Here is a 19,725-nt window from a genome sequence, read left to right on the forward strand (position 1 = left end):
CAAACTCCATCAGCATTCAGACAAGGCCATACACAAAGTGGAAGTTCTCTCCTCCCTCCGGAGAGAAGTACATCCTTCTTTGATGACCACTCCTTTCCACTGGGGTCTCACCCAGGGAAGTTTTCCATGCAGGGACACTTTTTCCACAAGTGTCCTGGCTTTCCATGCCTGAAATGCTCTTGTGGGACTTTTTATCCAGAACAGAACATCTTTAGGGCCGATTCTGAGGTCACTGAGTGCTCCTTAAGGAAATCACCACTCTATGAGTCTGCTGTACAGACTCCTTCCCATGTTGGAGCATTTACTCCTCTTTAACTCTATTATTAGTAGTAGTAAACACTTAATTCTATTGACATGATCACTTTAACATTTAATCTCACCTATAGGATCACTTTAAAATTTAAGACGTTACCATTATCATCTAGCCCAAGGGGATTTGCGATCCCATAGCAAGTTTTAAACTGTACCCTTAGAAGTAAGTCCATAGGAGTACATGCAGAGCTATACAGCTTTACAGTCTCTCCGTAGGACCGAGTACCAGGAACCAGCCACATGCAAGAGCATCTAGGACCAAGAGCCTAGGGCGGGTGGCCAGAAGGCCACATGTCCTGGAGGCACAGGGCTACAGCCAGCCCCCTCCAGGCAAGAATCCAGGGAGAAGGGGAAGGAGGAAAGAGGCTATTTCTGTTTTTTCTTAAATTTCTAGCTTATGAGGTCCTGCTTCCTTGCATGTCTGGTCATTTGTCAATGGACTCTGAGTATTGAATACATTTTAGAGAATGTATTTGAAGATTAAGATAATTATATATTTCTCCAAAGGTGATTTTAGTTTGCTTTCGTTATGTCCTTAAGGACGTTAGCAGATGAACAAATTCAAGGTTTGTTTTGTATGCCTGGAATTTTTGTGAGGCTTAATTTGCTTCTGGCTTGTTCTTACATCAATTCAAATCAGGCACTGAAGTTTTGCAGACCCTGGACTTTGAATTTTTTCTGCCTAAGTTCATGGGGCAACTGAATCTCCACTCAATTATCTCTTTTTTAAAAGATTTACTTATTTATTTGAAAGGCAGAATTACAGAGAGGCAGAGGCAGAGGGAGGGAGGGCGGGAGGGAGAGAGAGAAAGAGAGAGAGAGAGAGAGAGGTCTTCCATTGGCTGGTTCACTCCCTAGATGGCCGCAACAGCTGGAGCCGCACTGATCCAAAACCAGGAGCCAGGAGCTTCCCATGCGGGTGCAGGGGCCCAAGGACCTATGCCATCTTCTACTGCTTTCCCAGGCCATAGCAGAGAGCTGGATCAGAAGTGGAGCAGCCAGACTCCAGCCAATGCCCACGTGGGATGCCGGCACTGCAGGAGGCAGCGTTACCCACTACACCACAGTGCCAGCCCTCACTCAATTCTGAAATTCCTATTCTGCTTCTGAAAGTAGTTCCAGGGAAAAATGGCTTGTTGTTTTGTTCTCTGCAATATCTCTATTTAGAAATTTTTTATTATCTCCCCTTCTTTTATTTTATATTTTTAAAAATATTGGAAACTACTTTCTAGCCTTTTCAATTGTGACTATCAACAGTCAGAGGAAAATTAGACTAAATTAACTTGTCTACCATTATAAGTAACAAAAGTCTTCAGAGTATCTTTTTATTTTTAGCTCTTTTTGTACTTCTTAACTATGCTCTGGAAAGGTCAAACCTAAGTTAATTGACTTTCAGTTGAGTGCTTAAAAATATTTTGGTTTGCTCACTATAGTTTTAGGCATCATATTTTATCTTTGTATTTTTAGCTTCTGGCACAGAACTAGCATTCAATGTATGTTTGTTTAATTAATGAATCAATTAATGAGTAAAAACAAAATAGCACGCAACTTCCAAATAACGAGCATCCCAATATTATTAAAGCTATCACGCTTTGTGATTATTTTGATATAACTCTATATAGCTGTCCCTAAAAGTGATGTAGAAGATAGGAATTTGTGTACTTAAGGGTAGAATACACTAGAAACTTCTTGACTGTAATAATAATTTTTGAACATAGGTTGTATTTCAAGTTTCCAGTTTGATGATAGAATTTGTCTTTTGAAAAACACATTCTTTACCATATTGTCTACACTTGGGCATTAATTTACAATAAAGTGATTATTATTTCTCATTCATGTGTGGTCTTTCCAAAGAGGATTTTCCTAGTTGCAGTGTTCCAGAACTTGTATACAACTTTGTTTTATATATGGTATGGAGTTATTTTTTTTCCAGAATGTATTGCAGGTTCTATATACAATAGTTAGTGATAATGTTTCAGACAATATATTAGAGGTAAAGGTGAGGGTGGAAAGGATCAAATTATGGTTGCTTAATATTATAACGTTTCTGAAATTAGTTATTCAAAAGGACAGAATAATACAACATCATCTACATATGAATAACTGAAGATAACCTATTCAATGAGCATCTGTGTTCTGTGAGATGCATTTACACTTTTAGACTGTAGTATAATTTATAGCTAGCAATATAAACTCAATTGCATTTTTTTTCAAAATACAATGATTGTTATGCTTGTCTTTGTGGGCCTCTGAGGAAATGGATTAGTTTTTTTCATGTAGGAACAGAGAAAAAATAAGACCCAGTCATGAGTCCAAATTGGACAGTTTTCGATAAGGATTCTGTAACAACTTAAAAGTACACCATGAGGTAACTGAGGACCTGCTGAAGATATTGAGTAATTCACATGTGAGAGCAGTGAGTACTGAAAGGAAGTAGTAACTAAATAATTAACAGTTGGAATAGCAGAAGGCCTAGCTTCAAGAATACAGAGATGAATAGCAATCCATTCCCTGCTGCTAGGTAGTTTACCTTCTATGAGGAAGATGACCAGGAACTATATTAAGAAGATAAGAACCAGGATGGCACAGGCGCTAATGGATCAAAATGAACGCAAGCCTTAGCTAGAGCGTAGTTTTGGAGGACCACCACTGTTCTAGCTGTTAAGCCTTTAGTTTCTTTGCCATTGGAGGTTTTGGCATGGGAGAGTAATAGAGGAGAAAAAGGGGGAGGAGACACTGGCTGTTTACCAACCTGTGTAGGGTCATTTCAATATCATAACAACTAGCAGGGGCCTATTGAGGCTTAATTAGCCCAGTGAACAAGAATGAAAAAAAAACATAAATAAATGAATGTCATAAAATCAAGTCAAAGAGATGAAATTGCTAAGCTCTATCTGTGGTTAAACTTTACAGATGAGGCAGATGTTGTGGCCCAGCAGCTAAAGCTGCAACACTGGCATCCCATAAAGGGCCCAGTTAGTGTCCTGTCTGCTCCACTTGCATCCAGCTCCCTGCTAATGTGCCTGAGAAAGCAGTGGAGGAGGGCCCAAGTGCTTGGTTCCCTGCTACCCTTGTGGGAGACCCTTGGAGGAAGCTCCTGACTCTTGGCTTTGGCCATTTGGAAGGTGAATCAGTGGATAGAAGATCTCCCCCTCCCCCCTCCCTCCCCCTCCCTCTCCCGTGTGTAACACTGCCTTTCAAACAAATAAATAAATAAATGAAAATAACTTCACAGAAGAAGTAGCACTTCAACTGGGTCTTGAGGTATAAGTGAAAGATAAGAAGATTGTGGATTAAGGGCATTTGGGAAAAGGTACTGCCCATTTAATATGGTACAAAATAGAGTGAAGTGTTTAGGAAACTTTTAATTACTCTGCCCAACTACAGCAGTTTGAAAGGAAGTAAGAAATAGATAATGGCGTTGGAGAAGTATATAAGAGAACTGATTGCTCAATGTCACACGTCTAGTAATTGGAAGAATGAAAATCTAGGTCTGTGGCTCCAAAGACCATGCTTTTTTTCCCCACTATTATTGTGTTTTATAATGCTTCTTTTCTGAGGCAGAATGTTTTTTGAAATGAAATCTTATGTAGAGTGATATAAGCTATAATATTTAGTATCCTTTGGTCAAGTAGGAATTATATCTGGCAGTCCTTCGGTACCTCTCTGGTGAAATCCACTGCTCTACTTGTGTTCTCCTTTTCTCTCTTCCTTTTTCCACCCCACACATTGCATGGGTAAAGTTTTATGGGAATCCAGTGACTAATTCATTTGGGAGAAGTCAAAAGAAGACGCATAAAGGAGGCAAGATTCCAGTTGAGTCTTGAATGAAGGAGAAACACTTTCACTTTCATCTAACACAAAAGCGAGTAGTACATTGTAGAAAGGATGGGTAAAGGAAAAGGATGAGCAAAGGGGGAGTCATTGAAAAATTTTTGGCAGGGGCATACCACAAGAAAATTAGCTTTTTAGAAAGATGTTTCTGAAAGCAGTATGTAGAATGGAATGATGGATTAGAAATGACAGAGGAAGGTAAATCATTCAGGTGACAGCTTTCCCAGAAAAGCATAAAGTGAGTCTGAAATTTTGTCCCTTATGACAAGGTAGGTCCTCTCTTTGAATTGAGGGGGGCTAATGGAAAAGATTCAGTGTTATCTGATTATTTGGTATTCTGATATGAAAGTTTTAATTATCAGAAGAAATAGATCACCTGATAGGATTTCTCAGAAGGCAAAAATAAATCCTGGTTTGATATTTTCTCTGATAATTTGGCAGTATGCTGCTGGTTGCCTTTGCGAATATTATTAATAAACTTTACAAGGCTCTTACGTACTCTGTGATCTTTTCCTTTGCTTTGGAATAGCTTTCTTAAAACAATTCAGCCAGACCATACAAGGGTGCATGACCCATATCCTTTTTGTATTTTTCAGGAGTGTTCTTCAGCATAACTGAAAGTTTTATATATCTATACCTATATATATATGTATATATGTTCAATATATTTGATATTGTACCATAGAACTCTTTAGACTTGTTTATTTCCTATAAGGTAGGGGATATATCTGAAAGACAGTGAGACAATGCACTTAAATATATTATTTAATTCAGGGCCGCATTGTGGCACAGTGAGTTAAGCTGTTGCTTGTATTGCCAGCATCCCATACTTGAGCACAAGTTCAATTTCCAACTACTACACTTCGGATCCAGCTCTTCGCTAATGTTCCCGCGAAAGCAATAGAAGATGGCCTAAATACTTGGACCATTGCCACCCATGTGCGAGGCCCAAATGGAGTTCTGGATTCCTGGCTCTGGCCTGGCCCAGCCCCAGCTATTGCAGCCATTTGGAAAATGAACAAGCGGATGGAAAATATCTTTCTCTGTTTCTTCTTCTCTCTCTGTTGCTCTGCCTTTCAAATAAATAAAAAAGGTCTTTGAAAACTGCATTATTTAATTCACATTTTACATGGATAAAATAATTCATATATTTATTTGTAATATATAGCATACTGTTTTTAAATCCATTTTAATTACTGCTATTTTATTTTATTATTTATATATTTATTTATTTGAAAGGCAGACTGAGAGAAAGGGAGAGAGAGAGAAGAGAGAGATCGTCCATATACTACTTCACTCCCTAAATGCTGACAACAGCTAGGGCTGGACCAGGCCAAAGCTAGGAGCTAAGACCTTCAGGATGCTTAGCAGGAACTGGATCAGAAGTAGAGTAGCTGGACCTTGAACTAGCATTCTGATATGGGATGACATCCTAAGTGATGGCTTAGCCCACTGTGACACAACTCCAATTCCTCTACAGCTATTAGTCTATCCATGTTCTATATTGCCTACTCTATACCTGGGTAAACCATATACTGACGATTACTTCTGGAGTTTATAGGTTTTTATTCAAGGAGGCTTGATGCAGGAAGAAGACTTCTTGTGTGAAACTTTCTGTGCTTTGCTGATGAATGTGGTTTAAAAATACCTTTTATAGATTGTATGCTAGACATCCTTCATTTTATTAACATTTACACACACAAAAAACATGGATTTTCAGAGGGCTGATGGGTAAACATTTGGCAGCATGACATAGCACAAAATGATCACTGTATACTGGATGTACTGGGGAAAAATGTAACTACAGTACAAATATTGCATTTTTTGGAGCAACTTTGATTATAACTAGACTTTAAATTCTGAAGGCAAGATTTTTTTTTAAATGTTTGATCTTACAGAATCCAGCACAAAACATTATATGCACTCAGGTAATGCCAACGAATTACCAAATTCTTTCCTGTAAAGAAGCCTTTACTTACTCCTGTATATCTATTTTGATCTCAAGAAACTGAAGGACACAGCTCTATTTGACTAGTAAGGAAACTAAGATCCATAAAATTTTTACTAGTCAAAATGTGTTTTCATGAACAGGCAGCCTGTCATAATTTTTTTTAGAAGAAATACTTTAAAAATACTTTAAAAAATCTTTAAAATCTTTTTAAAAAAATCTTTTAAAAATCTTTAAAAATACTTTAAAAATCTATTATTTATTTATTTCTTTGTTTGAGACTCTGTGGCAGACAAACTGAGAGAGGGAATCCCCATCCACTTATTCAGTCTTCAGATGCCTGCAACGGCTGTGGCTAGACATGGCTGAGACTGGGAGCTGGGAACTCAATCTAGAACACGTATCGTGACTTTCGTCCTCATTAGAAGTATGGCATTTCAGGTGAATCTTAGGCCACTGCTCAGTATCTGCATATTAGTAAACTACCAGGAAATTTGTATATACGTAAAAATAAACCAAAAAAAGTTCTGAGAAGAGTATTTTCTTGCATACTGCATCTTAATGTACCACTCTTCCATATCTCAAAACAGGAGAAACTACGGCAATATCCCAATTTCTTGGATCTAAGAAAAACCTTTTATCTTTTCAAAGTGTTTTTCCTCTTTAGCTGTTTTTACCCAAACTCTTTCTCACAAATTTTCCTGAGACAAATGGGTGAGCAATGTTATGCCTTTATTAATGATGTGTTAATAAAGGCATATATGATATTATTTATTTAATCAAGTTTAAACACTGTGTTAGTGACAGACTGGTCAGGTAATAATTTTAGATCATTTTATTTTTCTTGTCAAAATCAGTGAAGGGAGATGGGGAATGACAACGATCTTATAAATTCAAACCACTCAAATCATGTATCTGGCAATTTCAGCGTCCTTGAACATCTCCTTCACCCCAATTCACAAAATTCATGAAAACATTGGAAAATATAGGACGTTAAGCTGAGAGTGTATGGGAACTTCTGCATAATCTCAGTCCCTCCTTAAATATATTTTATTTTATAAAAGTATATTTCAACCTCTAAAATTTCTAAGTGGAAAATATACTCATCTATTAGCAATAAACACTCAAAATTAGGGAAAGCCATCATTTTTGTTAAAAATGAATAAATTAAATTAATATTTCAGATCAAGATAAACAACTCATTATTTTGAAAAAATGTATATTTTAGTCCACCGACAAAAAATAGTGAATGGATAATTAAACTGTTGTATTCATACGTGGGGCCATGTTACTGAGTAGATAAAAATATTGACATATGCTCCATACTAATTTATTGTATATGATATTTTATTACTTTGAATATTAATACATGAAATCCAGAAACATTTGAATTTTATATATTATAAATGTCTTACCTCTTCAAGGTACTCCTTTCTGTTCTTATACCCCCAAGAAGCTACAGGAGGATTCTTGTACAGGGATTCCACTAATCCTGCATTTCTTAGATAGTATCTGAGGCACAGTGGGTTGCCACAAAAATTAATTTATCTTGACAACAGGCTTGAAGATTGGAGTCCAGGGATCACTAGGCAAATTCCCTTTAAACCAAGCACAATAATAAACAGAAAACTGATAACAGCAGTTCTAAAAGACCACACAGAGGAAGAACCAGGAATAGACTTACAGTGTGTATATTTGCAAATACTTCCATTAAACTGGCTTTCAGAAGCTTTATGCTTTCTAAGATTTATACATACTGATGTGTGGATGATTTTCTTTTACATCATCCAGCAGATACTGCAAATTCACATTTCAAACCATGTTAAGCATATATAATAACTCATTAGTAATAAGAGCCCACTATGATTATTGGCTAATAATATTAATTTATGTTTAATATTTGAATATTTGTGAAAATTTTCAATATTCTGTTGTGATTCCAAATTCATAAAAATCTCTTTATACTGACTAGAAAGTTTTAAAGTAAAGCCTGAGTTATACACATATTGATTCACAAAACTCAGTGGTAGTTTAGTATTAGGCAGTGAATATTATTTCATGTGTTCATTACACAGTTTTCCATTAGAATTGTGAATTCAATTTAAATGTCACTTTTATATTATAATTTATTGAATACTGGGCAAGGATAAAAGCAGTTTAAGAATAACATGGGTTGTTTCATGCTAAGTTGTTAAATTAACTTTGTTTTTTGTTGGGTTCATGTTTGGGTTGTATTTATAGTACTTGTATTAGCTGTTGCTTGCACTAAATTTTGTTTCTGTTCATTCAATGACTAATCTTCCGTGTGAAGGGAAAAAAAAGCATAGTCAAGTTGATAATTGGAAACTGAAAATGTGTAACTGGCCAGTACATTTATGAAAGCACCATTCTTTGTTTACCAGTGACAACTGAGGTCCTTTTCATTCTCATAATTCTCTTCATTTATGTGTTAAAGTTACCAAGAACTTTATGCTTCTTCTTCCTGAAGAAAATAAATTTGAAAATAAAGCCTGATTTTTATTTTAATAAACAAGGATATGTTATGAGTCAACCTTTAAGTGCACACAAAGGGTTATGTGAATGTATTATTAGAAGCAGGGTAGATGTTTGACAAGCATAACGAAGTACCTAATTGTACAAGTCATATATGATTATCTCTACCATCTTAAGTTTTTATTTAGAATGAATTTTGGCTCTGTTCTTTTACACATTCATTTCAAATCCCTCAAAAATGTATTATCTTCCTCACACAAACCTCTCAAGTAAAGCATGCATATGCTTGTGATAAGCAGAAATATTAAAGTTGTAAATCTACAGATCCTAGGGAAAAAAGAAACTAAATAATCAAGTCAGTGTTCCAATGCAGTTACAACTCAGGCGGAAGGGTTATGCTGTGGGAACTGCTATGTCATAAAGAAAAGGTGAGTGGCAGTTTTCCAGCATCTCCATATCCAAGAGTTCTAAGAAGCTGTCTCTGGCATTTAAAAATGGTACTTGTGTTTAAACAGAAATTGCTGCCCACACATTTGCAATATAAACATTTCCGTAAGTTTATATAAAATTATTCACTAAATTTCACATTTCAAGTTTAATGAAACTTCTTGAAGAAAGACAATATGATTTATTAATATTCATCAATAAATTGTATGAAAAAGTGAATATATCTTAACTGGTTTGCCTTCTACACACCTTTGAACTAATGCTGCTCTTATACTTTGATGTGCTTTTTATTTGGGGCAAATTAAAACGGTCAATTTCTGTTCTTTTTAATTAATTCTTATATATTTTCCACACTAAATCAAATTGGACTGCTGTTTCTTTTAACATTCATTTTAGTATGTTCTACAATGCCTAAAACATATAAATTCTATTATATACAGTCAATCCATGTCTTTCAGTAGATAATATGCTAAATGTTTTTAATTTAGACAAGAAGGGTCAACAGATTTATTTCAGTTACATTATTTTTCCAAGCTTACTTAGCTGTTGGATTGACTTTCTGTATATTAGCTGATGATCTTATGAGACCAATAATAAACTTTTGAATATGTTTTCCTATTTGAATAAAAGCCCATGCATCCTAACCCTGTGTCCTAAAGCTTGATTTCCCTGGGGAGTCATTATCATGCGACTCACATTGTCACTCACCTACACTGTTGAACTTGCTATCAAATAACCTGCAAAACAGTACATGTTATTATGTGTCATAGGGCAGATTTATGATAAACTAGGTTTGAAAAAAATAATGAATTCTTGACATTTATCCTGTCTCTAATAACATGGCTACTAATTTCATCTGATTTAATTTTAAATCAGGAAGTTACATTTCCTCTCTTTATATCATATAGAAATCCCTCACATATTTTCTAGTTGAATATGATTTATGACTTTATGCATTTCCCTATAAAGAATAAAAATGGTAAAACATTTTTGTTCAAGTCATCAAACTAGTTATCAGAGGTCTTCATGACCCTCTATGTGGATTAAACTTCAGAAGCCTTTTTAGGCTGTACAAATTAAAAGGACCATCTTCTAACAGCTTTCAGAGACAGTAATTCTCAATAATAGATGAGAGATGTTTTACATTATTGCACAATTTTAATGGAGCACATTATGAAAATATATGCTACAATAGTGAAACTCAACAAATTGAAAGCAAAGGTAGTGGTTTTTTTTTTAAATAACCATTTTGGTTGTTTAGCCTCTTCTAATTCTTATGGGAATAGAGTGCAGTTATATCTGTGTATGTATGTTGAGGGGATGGTGACTGATAAACATCACTTTTATAAAACACTCTGAGAAGTAGGAGAATTCATCTTTCAGGTTTAGTTACTTGGCCCTTTAGATTGCTTCCATAATGAACATTCAGTATCTGAGGTCACAGACAGGGAAGGAAGTAAGGATGCAGGAAAAAAAATACCAACCATATTTCAGTGGTTCTCTGCTTGGAATGATACCACCCTTTGAATTCACATAAATTTCAGATTATAGCATGGTCTTTAAGTACTAAGATTTAAATAATATTCTCATTTAATAAAATAATTGTTGGTAGAAAAAACACGGTATTTACAAGAATGTTTATTCAATCTATTTGAATTAACTGATTTAAGTGTTTTGATATTTTAACATTAAAATGATAAAATATAGTTTTATTTAAATTGCTCATTTTTAGGATGATTATATCTCAAAAAAGATTTATTTATTACTTGGGTGAAAGGCAGAATTACAGAGAGAGGGAGAGACAGAGAAAAAGAGTTTTACCATCCAGTGCTTAACACCCAAGTAACTGTGAAGGTTGGGGCTGGGCCAGGCAGAAGCCAGGAATCAGGAACTCCATCTAATGTTTCCACATGGGTGGCTGGGAGCCAAGGACTTGGGCCATCTTCTGCTGCTGCCTTCCCAGGTGCATTAGCAGAGAGCTGGACTGGAAGCAGAACAGCCAGAACTCTAACTGGCACTTATACATGGAAAGCTGACCTTTCAGATGGTGGCTTAAACCTCTGCGCCACAACACTGGCCCCGAGTGTGATTAGGCCTTTGTTAACTCTTGTAGGAGATCATGGCAATAAAAAAATCAGCAAAGTGTCATAAAGTTAGTAAAGTATTTTCCTCCATTCAATTATTTATAGATTGATTCCTCTGATTCACTTGCTGTGCTCCTTGGTGTACAAGACAAGAACCGCCTCTACCCTCAAGGAGCTTTCTGTCTTAAGAGGAATTAGAATTATATCCAAGAATTATTTGAAATTTGTTCTTCTTACGTAATAAAAAAAGAGGAATAACAAACATCATTAAAGCTGTAATATAAATTATTAACTTAAATGGGGATAAATACCACAAAAGATAAATACAGAATCCTTTTTAGAAGTCTATAATTGATCAACGATCCAACATGGGAAGCGAGATACACAGCAGACTCATAGAATGGCAGATGTCCTAAACAGCACTCTGGCCTCAGGATCAGCCCTTAAGGCACACGGATCTGGCTGAAAAGCCCATGAGAGTATTACAGGCATGGAAAGCCAAGACACTCTGGCAAAACAAAACAAAACAAAACAAACAAACAAACAAACAAAAACTAAATGAAAGATCTCCCAGTGAAAAGAACAGGTCATCAAAGAAGGAGGTACCTATCTCTGAAGGGAGGAGAGAACTTCCACTTTGACTACGACCTTGTCTAAATATGATCAGAGTTGGCGAACTCAAAAGGCTTCCATAGCCTTGGAAACTCATGGCAAGAGCCTAGGGTGATTACTGATGTCATAAACAAGAGTGTCAATTTGTTAAGTCAACAACAGGAGTCACTGTGCACTTACTCCTCATGTAGGATCTCTGTCCTTAATGTGCTGTACATTGTGATTTAATGCTATAACTAGTACTCAAACAGTATTGTTCACTTGTGTTTCTATTTGGGTGCAAACTGTTGAAATCTTTACTTAATATATGCTAAACTGATCTTCTGTATATAAAGAGAATTGAAAATGAATCTTTATGTGAATGGAAGGGAAGAGGGAGTGGGAAAGGGGAGGGTTGCGGGTGGGAGGGACGTTATGGGGGGGGAAGCCATTGTAATCCATACGCTGTACTTTGGAAATTTATATTCATTAAATAAAAGTTAAAAATAAAAGAAGTCTATAATTGAGACTAATAATGTTGCATGGAGCGTCATCAAGAAAGGCTTTCCCATCTTATCCGATAACCATAAAAGCTCTGCAGTAACAAGAACAAATATTATTATTTTCCTTATTTTGACTGTTTAACCGAGATCCAAGAAAGTGGCAAGTTTGAGATTCAAATCTAGGTCTTCAAAAACTTTACTATGCCAAACTCCTTTCCCAACAGCAATGATTCAGTAACTAAATAATGTGATCAATTTCCTCTAAAATTGCTCCTGAAAGATTTATACACTGTCAGAATTTGTATATTTTGTATTCCTTAAATCATTCTTCTACATAAAATCTTATGCAGTAAATAAGCTATATTCTTTTATGTTATTAAACTATTAATAATGGGGGGCTGGTATGGTGCAGCAGGTTAAACTGCTGCTTACAACTCTGTTGTCCCATATCAGAATGCCGGTTCAAGTCCTGCATGCTCTGTTTTTAATCTAGCTTACTGCTAAGGTGCCTAGGAAGGCAATGAATGATGATTCAAGTACTTGTGTCCCTGGCATCAACATGGGAGAGCTGGATGGAGTTCCTGGTTCCTGGCTTTGACCTGATCCCTTCCTGGCTGTTGCAGTAATTTGTGGAAGAGGACCAGAAGATGGAAGACCTCTCTCCCTCTCTCTCACTTTTCTTTTTCTCTGCCCACCCATTCTGTCACTCTGCCTTTCAAATAAATAAGTAAATGTTTAAAAATAAATTACTAGCAATGAATAATATTAAATGATTGCATAGTTTGAGCTGTTAAATGCTCATATCAAGTTCTAAGAGAGAAATTAAGTTCAGAATAAGAAAATAATTAAACTTGCATAAACGGATTAAATTTTTTTCTTCATGTCTTTTGCCTTTGTGTAGCTATAACATATACTATCCAAACATACTCTCTTCCATGCAGTGAAATAAAACAAAGGAGCAGTATGATTTTTGTATCTTTTTAAAAACAGAAAACAAGACAGAAACATAAACTCAAAGAGTTAGGATATGTTTTCTCAGAAATTAGAGTGGCAGAAGACAGAGGGTGGAATAAGCAAAAATGGCCAGCCTTTTTTCTTTTTGTTATTCACTGCAAACTCTGCTGAAAAGCCAAAAAAGAAACCTGCTCAGTGAAACAACACTTCCTCTCACACAAAAGTGTTCACCTTGATATAAAAAAATCGCATGCAGGCCCACAAGTAAGGTAAATAAATACTACATTGAATAAAAGTTAAAGTCAAAGAAAAAGAATACGTTATTATTTTTCATAGCTAACTTTATCAAGTGGTTGGAGATGAGCTCTTCAGCATGTGTAGGGAATATAATCTTTAAGATGGCTGCTACTGTGTCTTCCATTACGTCATAACTGGCAGAGTCTATGGATTCAGTCAAAAAACTGTACTTGTCAAGAAAAAAAAAATGACCTAACTAAGCTATTTGAGATAGTTGACTACTTTGTTGATTAGATTAGCTAGTTAAGGCAACAATTTATGACTGCCTCAAGTACTCAAGGCATTGTGTCTAAGGGAAGTAATAAGAGGTCTGTTCTGCGCCACGTACATTAGACTACAACTTAAGTACTAGGCTCAGTTCCCGGTGCCTCTATTATGTATTTAGTACTAGATAAATTTCAACATTCATGCAACTTTGTGTCATTTAGAAAAAATATATTTCATTTTATTATTTTTAATAATTTATTTATTTATTTGAAAGGCAGAGTTACAGAGAGAGAGGCAGAGAAAGAGAGGTCTTTCATCTACTGTTTCACTCTTCAAATGGTCACAATGGTCAGGAGCATCCTCTAGGTTTCCTACATGAGCACAGGGGCCCAAGGACTTGGACCATCCTTTCCTGCTTTCCCAAGTACATTAGCATGGAGCTGGAATGGAAGTTGAGTAGCCAGGACTAGAACTGGTGCCCATATGGGATGCCAGAGCTGTAGACAGTGACTTTACCCACTACAGCACTGCGCTGGTCCCAGAAAAAATTGATTTTACCTGATGTTTAATTCTATTTTATTTTTCATTACACATGAAGGTACAGAGGAAAGTATGTATATATAACTATATGTGTAGGCCGGCACCGCAGCTTAATAGGCTAATCCTCTGCCTGCAGCGCCAGCACACCAGGTTCTAGTCCCGGTCGGGGCGGTGGATTCTGTTCTGGTTGCCCCTCTTCCAGGCCAGCTCTCTGCTGTGGCCCGGGAATGCAGTGGAGGATGGCCCAAGTGCTTGGGCCCTGCACCCCATGGGAGACCAGGAGAAAAGCACCTGGCTCCTGGCATCAGATCAGTGCCATGCGCCGGCCGCAGCGCACTGGCCACGGCGGCCATTGGAGGTGTGAACCAACTGCAAAAAAGGAAGACCTTTCTCTCTGTCTCTCTCTCTCTCACTGCCCACTCTGCCTGTCAAAAAAAAAAGTATATGTGTATATATATATAGGGCCTTTGAAGGTCTTAATCCAGATCTAAATTCCAATCTTAGAGAATCACTGATACAGTGAAGCATATTCATGGGTGTATAAGTATATTCAATCACTGAAGTTGATTATTTAAAAAAAAAAAGACTTTATGGGCCAGCATTGTAGAGTAGCAGGTTAAGCCTCTGCCTGTACCTCCAGCATATTATATGGGCACATGTTCAAGACCCAGCTGTTGCACTTCCAATCCAGCTCCTTGTTAATGTGCCTGGGAAAGCAATGGAAGATATCTCAAGTCCTTGGGCCTCAGCACTCACCTGGGAGACCTGGAAGAAGCTTCAGGCTCCTGGTTTCAGCCTGGCCCAGCCCTGGCTGTTGTGGCCATTTGGAGAGTAAACCAGGGGATGGAACATCTCTCTCTCTCTCTCTCTCTCTCTCTCTCTCTTTCCTCCTCTGTAACTGTGGCTTTAAAATAAATTTTAAAAAATGAATATAAAAAAAGACTTGACGTGATAGTTCGAAGATTAAGATGAAGTAAATTCACATCACATGATAAAAAAATGGAAGGTATAGCTTGGCAAAAGGTGACTCTATTCGGGGAGTGAGCCTGGGAATTGTGGGGTTGAAGCAGATTAAAATCTTCAAACATTCAAGGGTCTATCATGTAGAAGAAGGATTCAAGTCATTCTTTATGATTCCAAGAGGCAGAATTAAACCAGTCAGTGGAAATTAAATTGTGGCAATCTGTCTAAATTCAAACTCAAATTTTCTAACAGTCACAGATGACCAAAAGTGAAACATGCTGTCTGTGGAGGTAGCAGACTCTTTTATTTGAAATTTTTAAACATCTGCATAACTGCATTTAGGGGTATTGGAGAGAAGAATCAGGTATTGGCATACTTAGAAAGCACATAAAATATAGTCAATTTTCTTGTAGATAGTTTAGTCATATAATTTTTTATAAAATATATTTCTTTTTGAAATTATGGTGTTACATGGAAACATAAAATAGATTTTTATTCAGCCAAGCTAGTTAGTACCTCAATGTTAGTCTCCTTACAAACATTTATAAATTGAAGTGTAATTTTACTGATCAGTGGTACTAGATGACCCTCAAGATTCCTCCCTATGTTGAGTGTCTGTGCTTAAAATTTTTCCAAGGGAGAAGGGTAAAGGGAGGATGTCCCCCCACAGTCATTAATAACTTGATGTAAATGAATGTATCTGATTATTTTCTCTTTTTTTTAAGTATAGGCCTGATCAACATAAAGGTTCTATTCCTCTGGCAGGGGAAGTGGGGGGGGGTCCTACTACAGAGTCAAAGGATGTAGGGGATAGCCAAGATACATACATCCTGCCTCAAAATTTTACAGTTACTAGTTTTATTCTGTGTTCTTTACTATTCTGATAGTCTTTTTGAAACTTTCTGGGAAGTTTCTTTTCTTCTCTAGTATCAATTTTTTTCAAGTGGTTATTCAATTCGAAGGTGTCATTAGACAACTGGTCTATGCTGTTTGTGAGTGAATCCATGCTTAACTTAAAGGAGTCATTTTAAAGAATTATTATTTGCAGTATCAAAGTTTCACAAGCGTTATTTTACTCACTTGTACTGGAAATTTTATATTTTTGTTTGGCATTGTATTATGTTGATTAACACTTTGGTGCTAATCTGATTATAGCAATTTTCTAGATAAGCATCCTATCCATAGTCTGTATGTAATAATGGTTGAGAACTTTGTACCTAGACAAAAACACTTCACTTCTGTTAAATGGTTGGTTTTCACTTAGAGCAACAAGGACTTTAGATAACTCAAAAAGGTTACTCTGCTTATCTGTAGACATTTATGCAAGATCCAGAAGTGAAGTTTTTACTGTCTATATTGCTTAAGTCTTTAATAATTTGTATTAATCATTTAAGCAAAATTTACTTTATTTATTTTGAAAGTCATAGTTACAGAGAGTGAGAGAGAGAGAGAGAGAGAGAGGTCTTCCATCTGCTAGTTCATGCCCCAGGTGGCTGCAACGGCCAGCACTGGGACAGGCGGAAGTTAAGAGTTTCATCTGGGACTCCCACGTGGGTGGCAGGGATCCTGATACTCTTCCTAGTACATCAGCAGGGTTTTGGGTTTGTAGTGGAGCAGCTGTGACATGAACTGCTGCTCATATTGGTTGCCAGTGACACAAGTTTACTGGCTACACTACAATGCTGGCCAAAAAAAATCTAATCTTCATAATCAAAATTCATACGATTTAGAACCTAAAATGATATATTTATGATAGAAATCTTCATTTATAGTCCAGTTTATTTCTTAAGTCAACACCAGTGTTTATTGAAAATATTATTCCAAATATAGTTTATGAGGAACAATGACATCATACATATTAAATGCTTCAAATATGAAAAATTCTTTTCACTCAAAAAACTGAATTTCAAAATTATCTTTCCTAAATATTGCTTTGAAAATAGTAGACGTTAAGAAAATTCATTTTAGGGGCTAGTGCTGTGACGTAGTAGGTTAAACCTCTGTCTGCAGTGCATCCCATCCCATATGGGTGCTGGTTAGAGTCCCAGCTGCTTCACTTCCAGTGCAGCTCTCTGCTATGCCCTGGGAAAGCAGTAGAAGATGGCCCAAGTGCTGGGGCCTGTACACACGCATCAGAGATCCAGAAGAAGCTCCAGGTTCCTGACTTCAGATCGGTGCAGCTCCAGACATTGCGGCCATTTGGGGAGTGAACCAGAGGATGGAAGACCTCTCTCTCTGCCTCTCTGTAACTCTGCCTTTCAAACACATTAATTAATTAATTAATTAATTAAAAAAGTGAAGGTAAGCATAACCCCACACACACAAAAATACAAATGGAAACCAAAAAGCTAGCAAAAGTAGCTTTAAACAAATAAAATAAATAAATAAATAATCTTAACAAAGAAATTTATTCTAATTCAATGCATTCTATTTAATACAGCTATTTGAACAGCTGAGAATATGACAACATCACTAAAAGTCCGACTTGTTGAGCTTCCCATGGACATAATAATACGTACTTCATCCTTGATGTTATTATCCTTGTCAGGAAGCCCATGTTATATATCAATATTTCTGCTTTCAAGAAAAATAATATGGTGGCTGGTATTGTGGTGCAGCAGGTCAAATTACCATTGGACTATTGGAGTGCCAGTTCCAGTCCTGGCTCCTTCATGTTTGATTCAGATTCTTGCTAATACATCTGATAAAGCAGTGGAAGATATCACAAGTACTTGGGTCCCTGCCATTCATGTGGGACTAGGATGGAACCCCTGGCTCCTGGCTTTGCCTGACCCAGCCCTGGCTATTGTAGCCATTTGGGGAATGAAACAACAGATGGAGGATCTCTCTTTCTTCATCTCCGTCTTTGTCCCTGTCACTCTGCCTTTTAAATAAATAAATAAATCTTAAAAATGAAAAATAGTATGTATTTATAGGTATATACTATTTACATAAGAAGAGGATATGGAAATATAAAAAAATTGTTGAATCTAATACATGTATATTTAAAATAAATGGTACACCAGACCTAAGGCTAAATGGATATTGTATAAACAGCCTTTATTGCTTGCAAAATTACTAACAGAAAAATGATGTAATCCTAACAACTGACTATTTTTCTTGTTATAAACTTTTTATAAGCACCAAAAATATCTACCAACTACTCCTAACATAATGCAATGTGCAAAATTTTAGAGATTTCTTTCATAAAAGTGAATTCAACTAAGTTTTAAAATATTTATTTTTTAAATATTCATGATATATTTAATAAATGAAGATTTATTTATTTATTTGAAAGGCAGAGTTACTGAGAAGCAGACAGAGAGAGAGAGAGAGAGAGAGAGAGAAATCCTCCCTAAATGTGCGTCACTAAATGGACACACAGTCTGAGCTGGGCTACCCGAAGCCAGGAGCCAGGAGCTTCTTCCAGGTCTCCCACATGGGTGCAGGGGCCCAAAGACTTGGGTCTTCTTCCACTGTTTTCCCAGGCCATAGCAGAGAGCTGGATCGGGAGTGGAGCAGCTTTGACTTGAACCAGCACCCATATGGGATGCTGGTGCTGTAGGTGGCTTCTTTTCCAGCTATGCCACAGTGCCGGCCCCTAAAAATATTTTGTTAAAAGTAAAAAGCAGAAGAATATTTTCTTGGGTACTATATAGCTAAATATTATTTATATTTAAATTTCTAAATTATGTCTGTTTTCAGTTTATTGTTATTCCCCCCACCATGCATGATTTTTAAAAATCTAATACTATCTTCTGGCATATTTATTCATCATTTGAGAATAAGGAAATTTATAATAATATTTAAAGTATTATAATAGTAATAAATGCAAGCAATTTTATTGCATTCTAAAAGTGTTTTAAAACTCCAAACAACAGTGTTGGAAATTTCACTTATCAAAAATATTCCAAGAATCTCATCTTTCAGAAGGTGATAAATTCAAGTTTTCTATTTTAAAAATCAAAATAATATTCCAGCAGAACTTTACAAATTAGTAGAAAAGCTGAGCAACTGAGAATTAAGAACCAAATGAAATCTACCCAGTGACACTGCTGCTTTCCTAAGCATGTAATTCTTTTTTTAATTAATAGAGTTAAAACCTCATGAGATGTCCTTCTTATACAATTATGCCTTCAGCTCCTGCCTATGATTAGATGCACGAGTAGAAACTACAGCTATTGTATTGTGGGAAATTCAATATTCTGTCAATCTTTCAATAATTTGGGGGCATACACTTTGTACCAGGCACTGTTCTATGTACTAGAGAAATAAAAATTAATGGGAATGGCTCCTTCCCCTAATAAGCTCATAGTCTGATGTTAGGATGAGAGACAGATTGAGATAGTTACTGTATTTTTAATGTCATCTTCATTCAATGACTCTTCTTTAGAATTCTCAGAATAGTAATAAAAAAGAATCAACCATAGGAAGCATAAGTAAAGTAAAGGATAATTTTTCTTTTTGTTTTTTTTTTTTTTTTCAATTTACTCCATTTGGAATTTTTTGGAAACTGCCATTATCAAACCTGAGAAAGCAAGAGCAGATTATT

At 36.2% G+C, this 19,725-nt stretch overlaps 1 pseudogene; it reads left to right on the top strand.

The window, feature by feature from the left end:
- The first annotated feature begins 841 nt into the window (after positions 1–841).
- Positions 842–19,725, top strand: part of LOC127484817 (eukaryotic translation initiation factor 3 subunit F pseudogene) — a 66,058-nt pseudogene continuing 47,174 nt past the window's right edge.

This window comes from Oryctolagus cuniculus, chromosome X, assembly GCF_964237555.1.
Source record: "Oryctolagus cuniculus chromosome X, mOryCun1.1, whole genome shotgun sequence".
NCBI lineage: Eukaryota > Metazoa > Chordata > Mammalia > Lagomorpha > Leporidae > Oryctolagus > Oryctolagus cuniculus.